Below are 17,371 nucleotides of genomic sequence, written 5' to 3'. Positions count from 1 at the left end.
GAATGTATAGGTAAGCACAGATACACAGGATATGGAGCTAGAGGGCTGAGAAATGCATGACTGATACCTTGGCAGAGGATTTACCTGTTTGTGCAAATAGTATATCTTTAATGCTCTCTGTGCTGGAGTCTGGCTCCAGGATGTCAGTTGTTGTGGAGTTTCAGTCACACGCGTCCTGCTGCTGTACCTCAGAATAACTTGGCATTCAAATGAACTAGGTAAGTGTTAGAGGTGTTGATCTGATAATAGGTAACATAAGTCAACCCTGCTGCGGAGATAGAGACTTAATTGCTGGATGTAGTTACTGATACAACCTTCAGGATGTTATATACTGCTTGTGAGAAGTCCTTAATGATTTACAATGAGGCAATAATTTGATCCTTAACCTGTGATTTAAAGACAGCATAGCAGAAGAGTTACCATGCAGGCTGATATAGTCTTCCACAGCTTTCACTGTTCTGCTCTTTCTGCAGAAGATCAGAGTGATTTGGTCATAATATAATTGTGATTGATTGTAGTCTGGAAATGTGCCTAAGATCATGAAATAATGGGAACCCTTATTCTGACCATCTGCTGTTTACTTTTATTATGGTGATTTTGGATAAAAGTTCGGTCCTCCTGAACCTTTCACAGCTGTGCAAGAGAAGGAACACTAGTTTGGGTTGACACGATGACTTGTTTGGTACTGCTTTGGCTCTCTACTAACATAGGAGATGGTGAACAAGGTGACTGTTGAAAACTCCAATGTCATTGTTTTGTTCTTTTTGTGACAAATGTGAGGCTGAAGGCAGGTTTGGTGCAGAAACAAATTTCTGTACTTAGCTCACACGTAGGCTATTACTCACCCACGGAAAGCTATCTAAAAGGTCCAGTTTAACTTTCATTCTGACCTATTTTTTAAAGTTGTGTTCTATGTGATTCATCTCTTTTGTGACCTGAGCGATGTCCTTAAATTCTTCTTTGCTTTACTTTATTAATGTTTGTGTACAATGGTGCTCAGCTCCGTGTACACATTCTGCTCAGAATGAGATCTCAGCTGTGATAACTGTGTTTTTTCCACTGGATGATTTGCCTTCTTTATGAAAATACGTTTGTAGATTGATACAGTAGTTGCACTTCAGTGGGGTTGATGGAACTCAAACTAATGCCTGAAAACCCAGTTTTTAATGGAAAGTTTTATTCTAGATATCTCTTCGTAAAGTTTTAGGCTGTTGCTGAGTAAGACATGAATACTTGGTTAAGTGCTATATGTGTATCTCCTGGTATTTATTGCCATGTGATAAGTGATGATACAGAAGGTTTGCACCAATTTTCAGCCCTGTTCTCTTCGGGAAAAAAAGGGAAATGTAGATTTCAGTGTTTTTGTTGACAGCACCTTACATACAGCTTAATGGCATAACCCTTTGTTCCAGTTTCCCATAAGATTAAACACTGATAGATTGCCTCTGCAATGAAGATTATTACAGTCAACTTGGCGTTTAAAACAGAGAGAAACACTGCCTTTTCATCAAGGTCATGAATTTGCTAAAGAATAAAATAATTTTGTCAGATCTCAACCTTGAAATTCTCCCTTTTAGTGATGGAGGATTAAGTATAGATTAAATAAAGAACTGCAGAATTGAATGCAGACCATTCTGAGTGTAATGCAGCTGAATGAATTGTAACTTAGTTTAAGAGACTTACGTGTAGGAATGTGAGGAAACCCTGGTGTCCGTTGTTTTGGGCACAGAATGGAAGATGTTGAGATCAGACTTCTGCTCACATTCTGACACTGGCTCACTTGGGTGTGTTGGTCAGGTTACTTCACCCTCTTCTGCTTTTGCCTTTTCTGTAAAGGGAAGATGTTGCACTGTGCTTGGTACAACGTGAGACCTGCAGACTCGCATCATTGGGTGTCCTTGCTGTGGAGGTGATGTATTGCTATTCAGTTCTGCTTAGCTTCCTCACCCAGGAGCTGGCCAACAGGACACAAATGCTGCCCTTGTTACCTTCAGCAGAACTTTTCCCATTTAGTTTATACGTGTTATTTTAGCAGTTCTGAAGCATTACACGTGTCCTAGAATGGATAACAGTGCAAACATACAAATTAATTATCTTAGGTTCAGATTCCTTGTATGTTATATATATATACAAGAAATACATGTTTCTCAAACGCACCTATGCTATAATATAGTGTGTATTTGGTAAACAGTTACCTTCCTGTTCTGACTGAGTCAGTGGTAGGAAGTGTGATTCATCTGTGTGCATGCTCTTGTATTATTCACAAGTATCAGGAAGAAGTGCTGTCAGTTGAAACTGTAGATTACAGAACGTGAATCAGTGACGAAGATGCACAAATGGACCTGACATCAGTGCTGTAGCTGAAATATTATTTTGTGATTGTTTTTAGGAATTACTTTATTTGTCCTCACCATCTTTAATAGGCAGCTGCTCATGAATCAAATATCACTTCAGTCAAGAAGCAGCACGCCAGTGGGAGGATAAGTATGAACAGAAAGAACGTAATTATTATGCCACTTACTTTTTTGCATTTAATAACAAAAGAGTGGAAGCTTGAGATACAGTATAAACCTTAAAGGCATAATAATCCTAAACAACAACAGTAACGCACCAATGCATGCCCTGTAAAATGATTAATTAAAGAGTGATAGGGACAATTATTCATTTACTTTCCTCATTTGTGACTGTTAGGCAGTAATACTAAATTAGCTTACCATGTTTGCTAATACAAAGTCATTTCCTGAAGCAAAAGCTGTAGAGAACTGAGAACTTAGTGAGAAAAGGAGAAATGCTTCTGTTAAAAGAAGAGGGAAAAGCAAAGGGAATTTTTATCTGTGTTTCCTTAGAGGACTGTCGCAGTGTGATGGATATAACCTGATGCAGTGATGTCTGCCTGCGTTTGCAGAGTGCCTGAAACAATAGATTTGAGGTGAAAACTGCTTCATCTTCTGTGACTGGCTGCTAAAACAAGGGTCAGTCATAGATTTGTATTTATTTTTGGAGACAGCTCTGTGAACTGTGTGCCTCTGTTTGAGAAAGAATCTTCTTTAAGTGTCCTGTAACACATCTATTCAATAGGAAACCCTTCTGACTAGGCATGTTAAACATCTGGCTGAGGAATTGACCTCGCTTGAGGAAAAGGATCTGGGGATCTCATTTTTGTTGCTTTAATTCTGTATGCATCAGAAACAAACAAATAAGCCATAATGGAAAAATGATCTTATCAATGCACTGTGTCAGATTAAGGGCAGCTGAATACTAGCAGAAGCACAAAATGTTGTCCAAAGCATTCCTATACAATGTAATCCTTTAATCCACGTGGCAAGTAAAACAAATGTTTTTGATGTGCAACACAATCACTTTGATTACAGCAGCTCAGGGGAATGGTTTTTCTCCTGCTGCTTTACATAGGATAAACCTGTCAGCTGAAGTTTGACAAGGTAAGTCCTCTCCTCTCTTCCTGCCCTCTAGACAGCCTGATTCTCAAATAAGGGCACTGATACTAGCACAACACACCACGCCTCAATTTCTTATCACTGGACTCCTGAGTATGCTAAGCATCCTTCCAGAAGAGTCTAGTTATTGACATAGGGTCATACAGTATTTTTCTGAAGCTCTGCTCTTTGGAGTATGAACTTGGTAAGTTCAGGGTTGTGTTTCTGTATGTTTCAGTCCTTGTCTGCAGTGGGAATTGATGTGGTATGGTACCACCAGTGTGTAAGAAATTAAGAGTTCACCCATTCCCTGCTACATGCTGAAGTATTTGAGGATCGTCTTCTATTGCACTAGATAAACATGGGCCAAAATGTCAGCAGAAACTGATGCAGAATAGTCACTGACATCAATACTTTTAAATATCATTTAAGTTTTATGCAGTGATTTTGCACTCAGAAGACAGTGTAATAGATGTACTTTTTAACCATTTTCAAGTAAAATGCATTTGGATTTGTTTTTATTTAAAAAGACTTCATTTTGAAATATTGTTTATTTACAAGCTTTAAAAATAGTAAAAATCTAAATGATTTTTTTATAATTGAATCAGGAACAAAGTGAATTGCAGTTCTTATGGGGAGTGCAGTGAGGTGTTTTCAATTTCACATGCAACCAATTTCATATCAGCCTAATTCCAAATAGTATATTTTTATTTTTGTAAATTACAGATAGAAAAGTCATTTTTCTCCTCACTAAGCAATTGATAGTCTCTCTTTGCTGCTGATTTGCAGCTGATATTTTAAGGAACCTCAGGTTGTTACTATGTGTCTTGAGCTGCATTGGGTGCTTGTGCTTTGGGTCTGCGTTGCCTTGAGGCTGCCCAATGAAACGTGTAATTGTGCTGTGATCCTACTGCTGCGACAGGAGAGGAGATCACTGCCGAGTTAAAATTAAGGATAGCAGATCTGCTGTAATCAAACAACACTTTCCAACTTAGATTCATTTAGCAAAGGCAAATTGGTAGAATTAAGAAAGATTCATCCAGAATACAGTGAGTCCTTGCACGCACCAAGTGCCAGTGTTAAGTGGACAAAGCTGTGTTCAGTACGTTGGTTGTGATCCAGCAGTGTATGGGTGTATTTGTGTGGCACACATACACAGAAAGAAAAGAGATGAGACAAACTGTGCTGATCTGCTATAAGCTTCTTAACGCTTGCTATCAATTCTCAGTGGTAACGCTATTTGAATTTCCTCTAGCAGAACTGCCTACCACCAGTTGCTTTACAGAATTGGGCCTTTGAAAATGGTTGGGTTAGCACTGGTAGTTTAAAAGTGGAGGAGAAGTTAAATTGCATGGATTATAATAATGTAATTAAATTAATTGAGATTAAATGGGGTAGGGCTTTGAACGTCTCCTGAGTAAATATTAGCAGGATTTAGGGGAGTGCTGAGTTCTGTTTATCCTCCAAAATTATCTTTTGACATCTGTGTTCTATGCTGGCAGTATGATTCCTTGAGAACTTCTGCTTATTAATTACCCCTTATTAAATATAGTGGTGCAGTTCTGATGTCTTCTGCTTATTAATTAGTTTTAATCTGTCCTATTAGAAAGGCTGTTGGATCTCTTATAATGTGTTTTTTGTCTATTGGCTGCATGATTTCTTACTTGCTTGGTTTTGCACACAAGCCTATTGTCCTTTTCTAGTGTTTAGAAGACATTTTCCCTGATCGAATGTGGATCCAGCCCTGATGGTCACAGGAAGCTTATTTGAGTTCCAAATTGTTTTTCCCTTTTTTTGAAATGTGTTAAACTGGAGAATTTCCATTTATTTTTCTCTAAAGAAGATTAAAAGATTGTGGATCTAATTGTATTTTTGATATAATCATCAATAATTTGTTGCATTATCAGTTCCTTGCGATGTCACATTGATATTTATGTGTAGAACTTAAGCTATCTGTGAAAGAAAGAGCTTTCTTGTCTTTTCCTGTGCTTACACAGTGCCCACCACAGTGTATTTTTTATGCACTGCTCTTCTGCACCATCCCGATATAAATAGCAAAGCGGTGATGGATTTTCCTCAGAAATCCCAATTACAGCATTTCGCTTAAATTGTAATATTTTAAGTCAGATTTTTTCATCCTATGAGCTATAAATCATACCTGTTTACAGATGTGTATGGATTCCTGTGGACTAATGATTTGAAAGTGCTAGCACATGAGAACAGTGGTGTCTCACAATAGCTGACTCCCTTTGCAAATTGCACAGCTATCTCAGTACTTGGGGGTTTGAAACTGTCAGTGCTCGGTGAAGATGAGTAATAGCAATCCTAGGTGATCTCAGCCTTGAGTTCTGAAATTGTTTTCAACTCTCAATGCAAATGTCCCTTTCAAGGTGAGAAATGTCACACCAAAAAGGCTGAAAAGTTTCCAGGCAATTACACTGGTGAATAAGTGTGTATGGATTCTTGATAACTTCTAAATAAGCTCTTTTAAAATAAGCGATAATAGTAAAAAAAAAAAAAAAAAAAAAAAGAAAGAAAGAAAAAACAAACAACAACAAAAAAAATCCACAAAAACAAAAAATCCAGGCGAGCCTTTTGTAGTATAAGTATGGGTTGGCTGTACTGCAGAAAATGAAGTATTGAGTGAGACTGTAAAGCTATTTACTGATTGTTGGATTCTGGAAATGATTTGCTTTGCAGTGTTGAGCTAACCTTCAGCACAGAGATCCAGTTCTGCAGAGGCCATCAGGTTTTATATCATGATCTTAATCTTGCCAGTGACACGCGAGGAGCTGGTTGTACATTGAAAGCTGGTGTCGTAGGCAGTAGAACATCTACAGATTCTCCTGTTAATTTTAGAAAATGTACAAGCAGCAAACGTAGGCTGACTTTTATGTTCCACCTATAACTCATTGCTATAAGAAACAAAGTCTGTTACAGTAAATATTTTCATGTTCAGCTCATGGCAGGAATTTGTCTATGCAGCTGATACCAAATTTATATCTTTCTGGCAGTTCGGGGGGGCTGAACGGCAGAGAGGCAGAAGGTTGAGCTTACATAGATGCTATATAAATGGCAGAAGCAAAGCTAGTGCTGTTTGGTATCCGGCATAGGTTTGTACTTTGAATGGAAGGACTAAATGTTATTTTAACGTTGTAACTCTGAGCACAGCAGGTAAAAGAAATGAAAATCAAATCTGAAGCAATTTAACTTCAGGCAAAGAAGGATTAAAGGAGGTAAAGGAAGTACAGGCATGGATAACTGAGTAAAGAATTCTGTGATCCATCTAGTACAGACAACTGTCAAAGATACGAGGTTCCACAACTATTTTTATCTTGTGCTTTGTGTCTGAGATCTGGAAAAATGCTTATGCACGTGTAGAACAAGGAAGCAGTTCCATTGCTTTCAGTGGGTAAGAAAGAGATGGGACAGCCATATGTGAATACGTTTTCAAGCTTAGAGCCATCAGGCTCTCATTCCTTGTCCTCGTTCAAAGCACGCACTGAAGTCGATGGCAGTTCAGGACGGTCAGATATTTAATCTGGAGGTTGTTTAGAGCAGTTTTGTAGCAGAGCTTGTATTTCCTTTCAGGATGTAGATCATAAAAGAAGAAAAAAAAGTAGGCAGTTATTTCATCCCTCCATGTGGCCTGTTCATAACAAAACATATTCTGATTACTGCTCTGCTCATGGAGGCTAACATCAAGCAGACCTTTGCTTAGCTTGCAGACATGGAGCAGGACAGCAGATTGCGGGACCTGCCAGGACAAAGCCATTGAAATACATCCAGGAGAGCCTTGTGCTAGTAGGAGCAACATCTGCTATGGCAGGCTGAGTCTCTTCTCTAAAAGGCTAACCTTGGGGTTCTTGGCCATATGGTGAGTTGCATGAGTGGGTTGATATTGTGCGAGCTTAGATGCTGGTGTCCTGTGTCTAGCCTGCTTGGGGCAAATGCCTTTCCCTTTTTGTAGTAACAGCTGATGACACTCTGCCCTGGATGTGAGTTGGGATGCACAGGCCCTGGATAAGCTTGGTATGGCAGAGTCGCTGGAAGCCATGGGCCAAGCAGGGCCTCTTGCTGAACTATATACAGTAACATTTCAAGGAATGAATACACTGATGTCTGACTGTCTCTGATGTGATCCTATAAGGGGTGATTATGGTTTTAGTTATGACTTGACTTTAAGGTTCCTGTATAAAGTTGCAGACACTTTCCATTGTAATTTTTCAGCACAATATGATTTCTCTTGTTATTGGAAATTTCTTCTTTTTCACTGTAAGAAACAAAACACTTTAAAAATGTTTTTTTCCCAGAGGAATAGTCATCCATTACATAATGATATGCAGTTGAAAAACAGCACCTACTGTACAAACAACACTCCTTACCCAGCAATTACCTTCAGTCGTCCAGGTGAAAGCCCATTATGCACTTCTACAATGAGCGGATCAACACTATGCATCTATGAAACAGTCTGTTGATATGGGCATAATTAGATTTTTATCAGTTTCAGCTAGGTGTAACCATTTCATTATAATTGACCCAGATTAGTTTCTACATGTCTCCCTCATTAAAACGTATAGCACCTGTGCTAATGGGTTTTGTTTCTATCAAGACATAATGAGGACTGGCATATCTGCATATTCTCTGAGCACACCAAGAACAGAGACAAATACTCCATTTTATTACCATCTGACAGAGACATAATGATTGCTGAGAAACTCATTACCATCATATTATACAATGATTTAACTTGAAATCCTTGCCATGCTGCAGCCTGGCAGTGGCAGAGCACTTGGAAATGCATGAGTTTCTGTTGGAACTGTGAGAGCTGAGCCGATTCCCTTCTCCCCATGTGCCATACACGGTCTATTTGCCTTGCAGATTTCTGACTGGTTTTGAGTGTATTTCATTACTGTGCTGTGAAATTAAGGAGTATCACTGAGAGATGGTTAGAAAATCACATGTAGCGAGACTACACGCAGAGCAGGAAGTTTGTGTGAAACACAGAATATTTTTTCTTCTCTGTCAATACTCCATTTACACATCCCATAACACCCTGGTTTATGGATAGACGTCCTGGTGTCTCTTCATTTGATGCAACCAGGGAAAGAGTTTTTGCTGCCCTTGGTCAACTTTTCTGCAGCTTTGCAGGTATGGACAGGTAATTACTGATAAAAGCTTTTCAGAGGTAATTCGTGTCTTCATTCTCTGTGCAACTTACCCTCTTCCAAATGATACCACTGAGCTGATTTCTTCAGAGCTCAGTTCAGTGCCAAAGACCATGACCACAAATGTCATTGAGCACGGTTTGTCATTTGAACACAAAGCCCCTCGGTAATGCAAAGCAGCACAGTTTGTGAGGTTAATGCTGCTGCAATCCCTCTGCCATCGTGCAAGGCTGGGAAGAAAGGTGTGTGATATTTGTTTCTGTCACCTTATGTAGAAACTCCTTAAATATACAGAAAGCTGGGTAGTAGTCAGGAGCAGCAGTTTTAATCCTTTTTAGCTTGACAAATTCACCCCAGTTTAAACGTTTCACTATTTGTGAAGGGATGAGTGCTTTGGAGAGAGATCCTGCTGCCCTTGCTCATGTCAAAAAGTAATACTTACGGAAGTAGCCATAATTACTGTATTCTGACAAGTGCTAATTAGCTTGAATTCAGTGTTTTATTGTTTCCATGCAGTTTCTGGAAATAAACATCCTTACAGTAAATTATTTGCTCGTTAGCAGTTTCAACCACACTATTAGCATAGAAATGAGGACAGAACTTATATCCTGTCTGACCCAGAATGAGCATTTCTAGTGCAGGAATTGCGGTGGTAGTACCCAGCAGTTATTTTCAAAGCAGTGTTTCCATTTTCCCCTTCAATATGTAGAACTCACAATGTAAAATATATTAAACAGTTTAATTTTTCATATATTATATATACGCAAACATTTCTTAATTGGTGAGGGGAAGAGAGTTTTGTCATTTTTGTAAACATTTGAAATTGAAAAGTTGTATTAGCATTTTGAGCAAACAAACCTGGCTGGGTTCCTCTTTGGCGTGGCTTTGTAAATTGCTGCAAAACTACTTCAGTGTTTTTGATCTCCGGGAGTATCATTTGTTGCTTTAAATTAGTACTGTTATTAAAGAAATATTACTAAAAGTGCTCACACGTCATTTATTAGGTAAGCAACAGAAAGAAAAGCAGGTACTGATTTAACTTTAGCCATTTAATTTCAGTACTGTGTAGTCAGTGAACAGCGGTAAGTAGTCAAGGTAAATGTTGCAGGTTGCCCTTCCAAAGAAATGAGCTGTGTGTACTGAGAGACTAGGTATGGGTGCTTGGAATGAGACAGTGTGAGTACTGTGCTTCGTATAAGCAAGAAAAATGGTTGGGCTATTTCATTAGCCTGCTTTCGTGCAGTCAGCAATGAGCACTTTGCAATGCAGTGGCTTTCCAAACTTAATTCAATCCTGGGCTTGTTTACCTATGTCTGGTGTTCAGAAATGAAGGGGATGGGAAAACTTCTTATCCTCTCCCTGTTTATCAGCATTCTTGAGCAGGCTATCAGAGTGAAATGCTATCTGAGGAAAGACAGTGTGAAATTGATAAAAATAGTCAGTGTATACCTGAAAATAGATGGAAAGCTTTCTCTATATTCAGCCTTTGATCAGGTAAGTAATTCAGCTGTGCTATGTCATAGAATTGTAAACACAATATTTCACCTGGGAGAACTGCTATTGGTCTGTAGAGCAGGTTTCCCAGTTGGAAAATGAACCATATGGTGCATATGTCAAACCAAGGCAAGGAGAGTTAACAGATTGACTCTTAATTAAGATCAGATGGTGCCTACTGTTAATCAGATACCCAGGAAAACTATCTATAGCTGCCTTGATCCTGGGTGTGAAGTTGTTATATGAACAAATTTTTCCACTTACCCAAAATCAATGGAGTTTCACTGATGAGAATGAATGTTGAACATGACCCTTAGTCTGTGCTGGGGAAATTCTTCTAAGTGGAGCTAAGAATCTATCTGGACAAAACATCTGTCTGCTGCTCATGTTTTTGTAGGGCTCTCATTCTTGGAGGAAGATAACCCAGCGAGCAGCAGAGAACTATAAAAGTCTGTGTGTGATAGAACTTATTTCTAGACTGAAGAAAAGGTGAGATCCCTGTAGTTCTCACCTGCTTACTTTTACCATCTAGCTCTTTGCTTTCCATCATGCATTCATGTTCTAGGAGGCACAAAGGCATTCCAATCCGATGCAAAAAGTTTATCTGCTCTTAGAAATAGTTTGCTGTAGAAAAACAAGTGGTGTGCATAAACCAGAGGTCTTAAAATTCTTGGTGGTCTTTGGATGCCTGCAGCCCTGGCAGTAGGATAGGAAGAACCAAGGCATGCCTCTTACAGGAGGTTCTATATAGAGCAATTCACACAGCCCCACATAACTTCCAGTTGTACCTCTTGATTAGGGTTTATCAGTTCCAATACATTTGATTTTATAGATGCCTTTAGAATGCAGTTCTGCCCTGATGTTGCAAGTGATAGAAAACATTTGAGAAGAAAAGATATGGTGCTAATCAAGTTTTATTTTCTAGGTACATCTCAGTCAGCCCCAACTGGCCCCTATTCTGTGTGGTATAAAGACACTGGGCAATACTGTGTCTTTCCCCACGAGAGCTGGTCTATTCTTCTCACCCAGTAAATAGTGTTGGCTGGTATTCGTTATCATATAATGCCATCAAAGAAGTATTTCCTCAGTCAAGCTAACTTCATTTGTAATGCAAATGGCAATGGAAAGAAAGCAAGTGCTCTTCCAGAAGGCTCGGTGTGGGTAACGGTTACAGGTTGGGTGCTGGAGCTGGGGAGCTACTTAGTGTGAATCAAAGCATTTCCTTTCCTTTCTTGAAGCTTTTTCTTCATTTTGGGTGAGGTGATTACACTACACTACTACACTGTGCTGTATATATATGCACATAGAATGTACAAGGAAGTGCCATCGTAAGTTTTGAATAATGAGAAGGAAATGTGCTTGCTCACAGAATTCTTTCCCATAAACTGTAGGATTGCTGTCACTTGGAGCTCCAGTGCTTTACTCTTAATAGGATTGAATTCTTCCCCTAATGCATTATTCTCACACAAAGAATATTATGTTGATTGTATTGAGTAGAAAGAAGTAAGGTCATTGAACAGTGAAGCTTTGACTTTATTACTGAAGTTGGAAGGGATTGTTTTTCTTAGGTAAGTACAGGGATATTGATAGGTAAACTATTCAGTGTGTTTGTTTCAGGTAAACATTTTGCTGTAATTCAATTTGAGAGGGATCTTTCTCTTAAAAGCATTGGATGTGTCTGCATACTAATGAGAGATTGTGCTCTTTAGTCTTATATACTGGAGTGATTGAAAACAGGTCATTTAGTGCCAACAGAAGCTTGTTTCCTGTGTAATTATGAAATGCAAAGATAGTGCCCAAAACAGTAATCAGGATGCTGACTTTGAAAACATCCTCTTTTTGGAAACATGAGTTATGTTCGTTCTTGTGTTTCTTGGGATGGAAGATTAGCATACTTTAATGTGTGAAGGAAAAAAAGAAGAATCTGCATGATTGAGAGAAGCAGTGCAAATAACTGCAGTGCTGTAGATCCTAGAAGGATGGAAATCCCATTTCCCAAGTGCAGGTTTGTGTTGGCAGTGTATGAAAAAGACCAAAAGGAGATTGTTGTTCTCTGCAGTCTCCTCCAAAGCTTTAGGCAAAGCAGGAGGTTGCTTTCTAGGGAGCAGTGTTTGGTGTGGCAGTGAGATAAAGAAGAAATCAGTTGATAGTTAACCTGTGTTCTGGAGGAAGTGCTCTTACACCAAAGTATTTGATCTGTGTACCAGGGTTTGGTTAGTGCTCCTTTCAAGCAGACAGAGCCAGTTATTTTTCCTGTCTAACACCACATGAAGTGCTGCAACTCCTGTTATATGAAGTCTAACGTGAGCCCATCTCCCAGCCCCATGCACTGCCTGCCCATGCAGTGTGTGAGCAACCTGCCTGTGGAGCTTCCTGCACATGGGTACAGCTGGGGCTCGTCTCATGGGCTCGTTTCCCCTGCTAGGTGGCACACTGTAAAAGGATGACTTTTTATTTGCTGATTTTCATTGTCTTTTTATTTAAGTGAGTCTTTTAATTTAAGTTCTGGAGGAACATCTTATAACCCAGCCAGAATTTGTATTTGTGAATCTGTGATAAAGCAAAGTGCTGTACTTGCTGTGAAATATGAGCCTGGTTCAAAGCCCTCTCGAGCTCTTGGAAGTGTTTCCATTGATTGCAGCAGGCTTGGATCTATTCTTATTTCTGTGAAAATTCTGTAATAAATGAAGCTGCTTTAGACCTTTGGGAATGACGGATAGCAGCTGTAGGTAGAGTGCTATTACTGTGGTGCCAATAATATCCAATTGTATTAGGGCTGTTACAAGGTGTCTGAGGGAAATGGATCTTTTCATGGGGAAGAGATGGTTTCAAAGTTCCATGGGGGGTGTTTAAGCATTTAACTGCTGGTTTGTACTGGTTTCTGTCATGTTCCCCCATTCATCCCTTTGGTGAGCCAGCAGCTCATTAGATACCTCTCTGGATTCCAGAGTTTAGCTCCTAAACCAATTTATTTAGACCACTGGTGTCTCACAGAAGGGACTTCATCTTGCAGCAGCCTGAGTGTGTCAGCCTTGTACGAGAGGCTGTGTTTGGGAGATAGTGCTCTGTAAACCACGGCCTGTGCCACGTTACTGGAAGGCACTTCTGGCTTCCCCCATGTTGACAAAATGCTTTTGATATGCCTAAAATGGAACGTTTCTTCTAGTTTATTTTTGCTTCTTGGTAAAACACATTCTTCAGATTTCTAACTGAGCTTAAAGGAATATGTTTTTCTTTTTTTGGTCTGGTCTTCTGTTTGTCCAGTCTTTTGTTTTTACTTTTTTAGCAGTGCTGTTGATGCAGCTCAGAACATCCTTATCCTTAATTGCTGCTGCAGAACCATCAAAGAGGCAAAAAAGCAAATGTTTTTGTTGAGCACAGAAATGTGGGCTCTTAGCAAGCCCTTAACCATGACTTTGATTTCAAAAACCTCATTTTCTCCTCTGTTTCCTTTCCCTCCTCTATGTAGGGATTCTGAGGAGGATTGAGCTGAAAAATTATATTCTCTTCAGTTATCCAGAGCAAGGTGCATCTGGCAGTGGTGCTGGCGATGCTGGCTTAGTTCTGAAGCAATAAAATGAGCTCAGGACGGTGAGAACTGTCTGGGGCCTCTTCAATCTCTGTCTTCTCTGCTGAGCTAGATGCCAATTACTATCAATAACAGTGGATGGCTTTGATGATGTGGAGTCTTCTAAACCTGAAACTGGAATGAAACTGCTAACTCATTTTATGGCTGTTACTATACAGACATTCCAAAGCGTTCATTTGTCATCATTACTGGCTGTCTGGGATTTGGGTCTGAGGATTAGAAGAGAAAGTCCACTTCTTTTTGCTACTCTTCTTACAGTCCTGACCATCAAAATAGGTATTTAATCTCCAAATCTAGGAAACTGTAGCAAAATTAAAAGCTGGACATCAATCTGTAAGCTGCCATCTCTCTTCTCGAGACAGGGCTAATATTACTGTCGGTTTTGTTTGGTTTTTTGTTTGTTTAAATGCAAACAAAGTTGTGGTTTGCGGAAGTGGGCTTTTTGTCTCTTGTTTCAGACAGATGTCTTCAGATTCCACTTATTTATTTACATTTTTAAATTATATTATTACATTTTTCCTTCTCTTTCCTGAGATTTATTTTGGGTCTTTGACAGTATACCATATAATATACAAAATATAGCCCAATATACATAATACTGTCAGACAAATTAGAAACAATATGAGTTGTCCTCGCTGGTTTAAATCTGTAAAAACAAAACATAAGGTTTTCCAGGTGCTAAGTTATCTTCCTTCACTGCTCATGGGAATAGTGTAACAATGCATTACATAAAATGTCCAGGTATGCTCGCGTATCCACGAAATAACTTTTTGACAGTAAAAATCTTACTGAACTGAAATGAGAATGAGCAAATAGTTACAGTTTTTCCTCAGAATGAATTAAAAAATAAACTGCACTGAGTTAGCTGAACAGTTCACTTTGCAATATAATGCTTTGAGTTTTCTAAAGTAACAAACTGGCATGTTTTGCCTTGGTTGGGACGTGTCACTCAGCATTCTGAAGCACTGTAGGGACATCTGAGGTAGCACTAAAGAAAGCCAGTGACAACAAAAGAATCATTTATAGTCATGATACCATCAGCGCTCCTGAAATTTAAACACAGTGTTTCAGTCATTTTCCTTATCCCATACATCTTCTTTGCATTCATCCCCACCTCTGCTCTGTGCTTGGTTTACTTACATACAGCCGCAGAAATCGGCCTTGCAATTTCTTTTTTGAAAGCTATTCCTCATGTTCAAAGGTAGAGAAGTACAAATATGGTTACTTTCTAAGTTGTTTCAATTTGACACATCCAAATAGGATCCTCTGAAATCTGTTGAACCCTGACTTCTGGCAGTATTTGAATTTGATGACATGTTTAGCAACTGTAACATTTAATATTGATTTAGCTAAATGGATAAATAAAATATCATAGGAAACCAATACAACAACGAAACCACAAGCCTTCCTCCTTGTCCTGCCTCCTTGCTTCAGTTCTGTGTTCTCTTTTGTGTGGATTCCCTTCTTAACTGGGGTTGGGAAACTGTGTTTTTGATTCCTGCCTGCTCTGTCCAGTTTGAAAATCTAACCTTAATATATCAATAAAGATGAGAAATACTGTTCTTTAGCAGAGCTTCGTGATGGCTACTTGGATGGAGTCCAAGCTCCTGTAGTGGTTGCCTGTGGTGAAAGCCCAACTGCTTTGCGTACGGCAGACCTCTGGGCCTGGATGGAGCATGTTTGCATGGATCCAATAAGAGGATCAAAGCCCTCATTAGCTCTGCTCAGGCTTTTGTTTGAAACCAATCTTTTATTTGCACAGACCTCTGCTTTACTGCAATGGAGGCGTGTAGCTGTATCACATGAATTTGCAAACAGGCTGAGCAGAGGCTGTAACCGCCACATTAATTCTAGCTCTCGTGCCACAGTGGAAGCTTTGCAGCCCACCCAGCTGCCTCTGGCACACCCAGCCCCATGTATACATGTAGAAACAAAGCTCATCTGTCTCCTTCAGCTAAGAGTTTTGTACTGACCATAATTTTAAAAATGTCATTCTTCCTTTTTGTCGCTGCTTTCTGCTCCTGAATGCACCGTAGGATCTGCACCACTTGAGAACCTGCGTTTTCCAAGAGGCTCTCTGTGGATAGCTGGTACTCTGCTCAGTGGGGAACGGTCAGAACAAGAGGGGTTTTCCCAAAGGCTGACATTTCTGTAACAATACCAGTAAGTGCCTGAATAATCCTAAGGGTAGTTTCACATGCACTTTGAGCCAGTATAAGCAGACATGACTGCCAAGAGAAGCAGTTCAACCCTCTCCATACCCATGGTTGCTTTTTCCCATTTCTGAACTGTCCTCTTCAGTGAACTCTGTTGTTTTCATCCAGATAAGTTCCCTAGTCTGCTTCCTGCTGGGCCACACAGCTGCTTGTCTGCACGTGTGGGAATGGAGCTGGAAATGAACAGCTGGAACCTGGGAGGAGGGCAGGATTGTCTGCTCTGGTGGCTGTCCTAGCTTGTGCCAACTGGAAGTATGTGAAACTATTGCCTCACATAAAATGATGTGATTTTGCATCTCGCTCTTTTAGTTCTTCTTGGGGTTCCCACTTCAAAGTGCCTATGCTGTGGCATCTGCTTAGAAGAACTGCAGTGGGAGTAATTTTATGTATTAGAAAATGGACTCAGTTAATAAGGGTTTGAGAAAGGGCTGGATCTTCTCCCTCACATCTGGAAATCTGGAGTTTATTGTAAGGACAGAGTTGGAGGGATGGTGCTGGCAGCATGTTAAAAAGAGCACCTGGGGACATGGATTCTCAGGTCAAATGGTTTGGGCCTTTTTGGTTTTGTGCTGGGCACGCTGCATGATTGACTGTGAAGGGACCTGTACTTATGCAGGGCCAGCTTTCCTCAGCCTTACCAGTAAAGTCATTGCAACTCAGATTTAAGTTGCCAATTTTTTAAGGGCTGTTACAGTCTTTAGGCTGCTAATGACTCCTAAAACACAAAGTGAATTCCTATTCACTGAGACTGAAACAAAAATAAGAGAGCTTAGTGCTTTTCTACTGGCTGTTTTTCTTGCCTTTTCAGGCGTGAATTATTATACAGAAAGCTACATATCCACAGAGGCATACATTATAATAATGATAACTGGAAAGGGGCTTCCTGTTGAGGAAATAATAAGTGCATCCTAGGTGGAATAAGCCCATAAGAGAGGAAACACTCTCCTGTCTGTCCAAGCATAGAGCTCTTCTGTGGGAGCCCTGCTGATTTCTACATTCAGCGTGAAGGAGAAGCTGCTTCTCACAGCACCCATCTCTGTCCGTGCTGGAATCTCTGCATGGACCCCCAGGTGGGAGGTAATAGAGCTGTGACGTGCATTTAGCTTGCTCCAGGTCCCCTCTGCTGTGGCCTCTCAGGTGGGAGCCCTGGCAGCAGTGAGGAGGGTGTGCTGTTGCAGCAGTGAGAAGGTTCAATGAGATGCTATCCATGGGCTGCAGGCGTGCACCTCGTGCCGTGGGAGGAGAGGTCCTCTCGAGGGAGGTGTAGGGTCTGGGAGTTTCATAGAAGCAGAGCTCCTGAAATAACAACCGCTCAAATCCTTTCCTCTGTTAAGAGCTGTTTCAGGGGAAAGAATGAGAGGGAAGCCTAGGAAGGTTCTTCTTTGTTTTAATAATGCACTCTTTGGACAACTAAGGTCATTTGCTGCATTGTATTTACCCAGAGTTGCTCAGGAGTTTTAAACTTTGTTT

General features: G+C 40.0%; 1 long non-coding RNA gene across 14 annotated transcripts in view; it reads left to right on the top strand.

Annotated features, from left to right (window-relative positions):
• Positions 1 to 17,371, top strand: part of LOC116237402 (uncharacterized) — a 221,758-nt gene that overhangs the window by 1,337 nt on the left and 203,050 nt on the right. Inside the window, exons 3-4 of one of the 14 annotated variants that reach the window (XR_016471527.1) lie at positions 15,722 to 15,848; positions 16,010 to 16,153. The exons of 11 other annotated variants lie outside the window; for them this stretch is intronic. This is a non-coding gene — a long non-coding RNA (uncharacterized LOC116237402). Of the gene's footprint in view, positions 1 to 10,493; positions 10,586 to 15,721; positions 15,849 to 16,009; positions 16,154 to 17,371 lie in introns of all 14 variants that reach the window. 2 more of the 14 variants (XR_016471524.1, XR_016471526.1) reach the window with 2 other exon arrangements.

The sequence above is a fragment of the Phasianus colchicus genome, chromosome 16 (assembly GCF_987193195.1).
Source record: "Phasianus colchicus chromosome 16, bPhaCol1.hap1.1, whole genome shotgun sequence".
Classification (NCBI taxonomy): domain Eukaryota; kingdom Metazoa; phylum Chordata; class Aves; order Galliformes; family Phasianidae; genus Phasianus; species Phasianus colchicus.
Note: the sequence above shows the minus strand (reverse complement) of the source record. Positions and strands in the feature narration are given on the sequence as shown.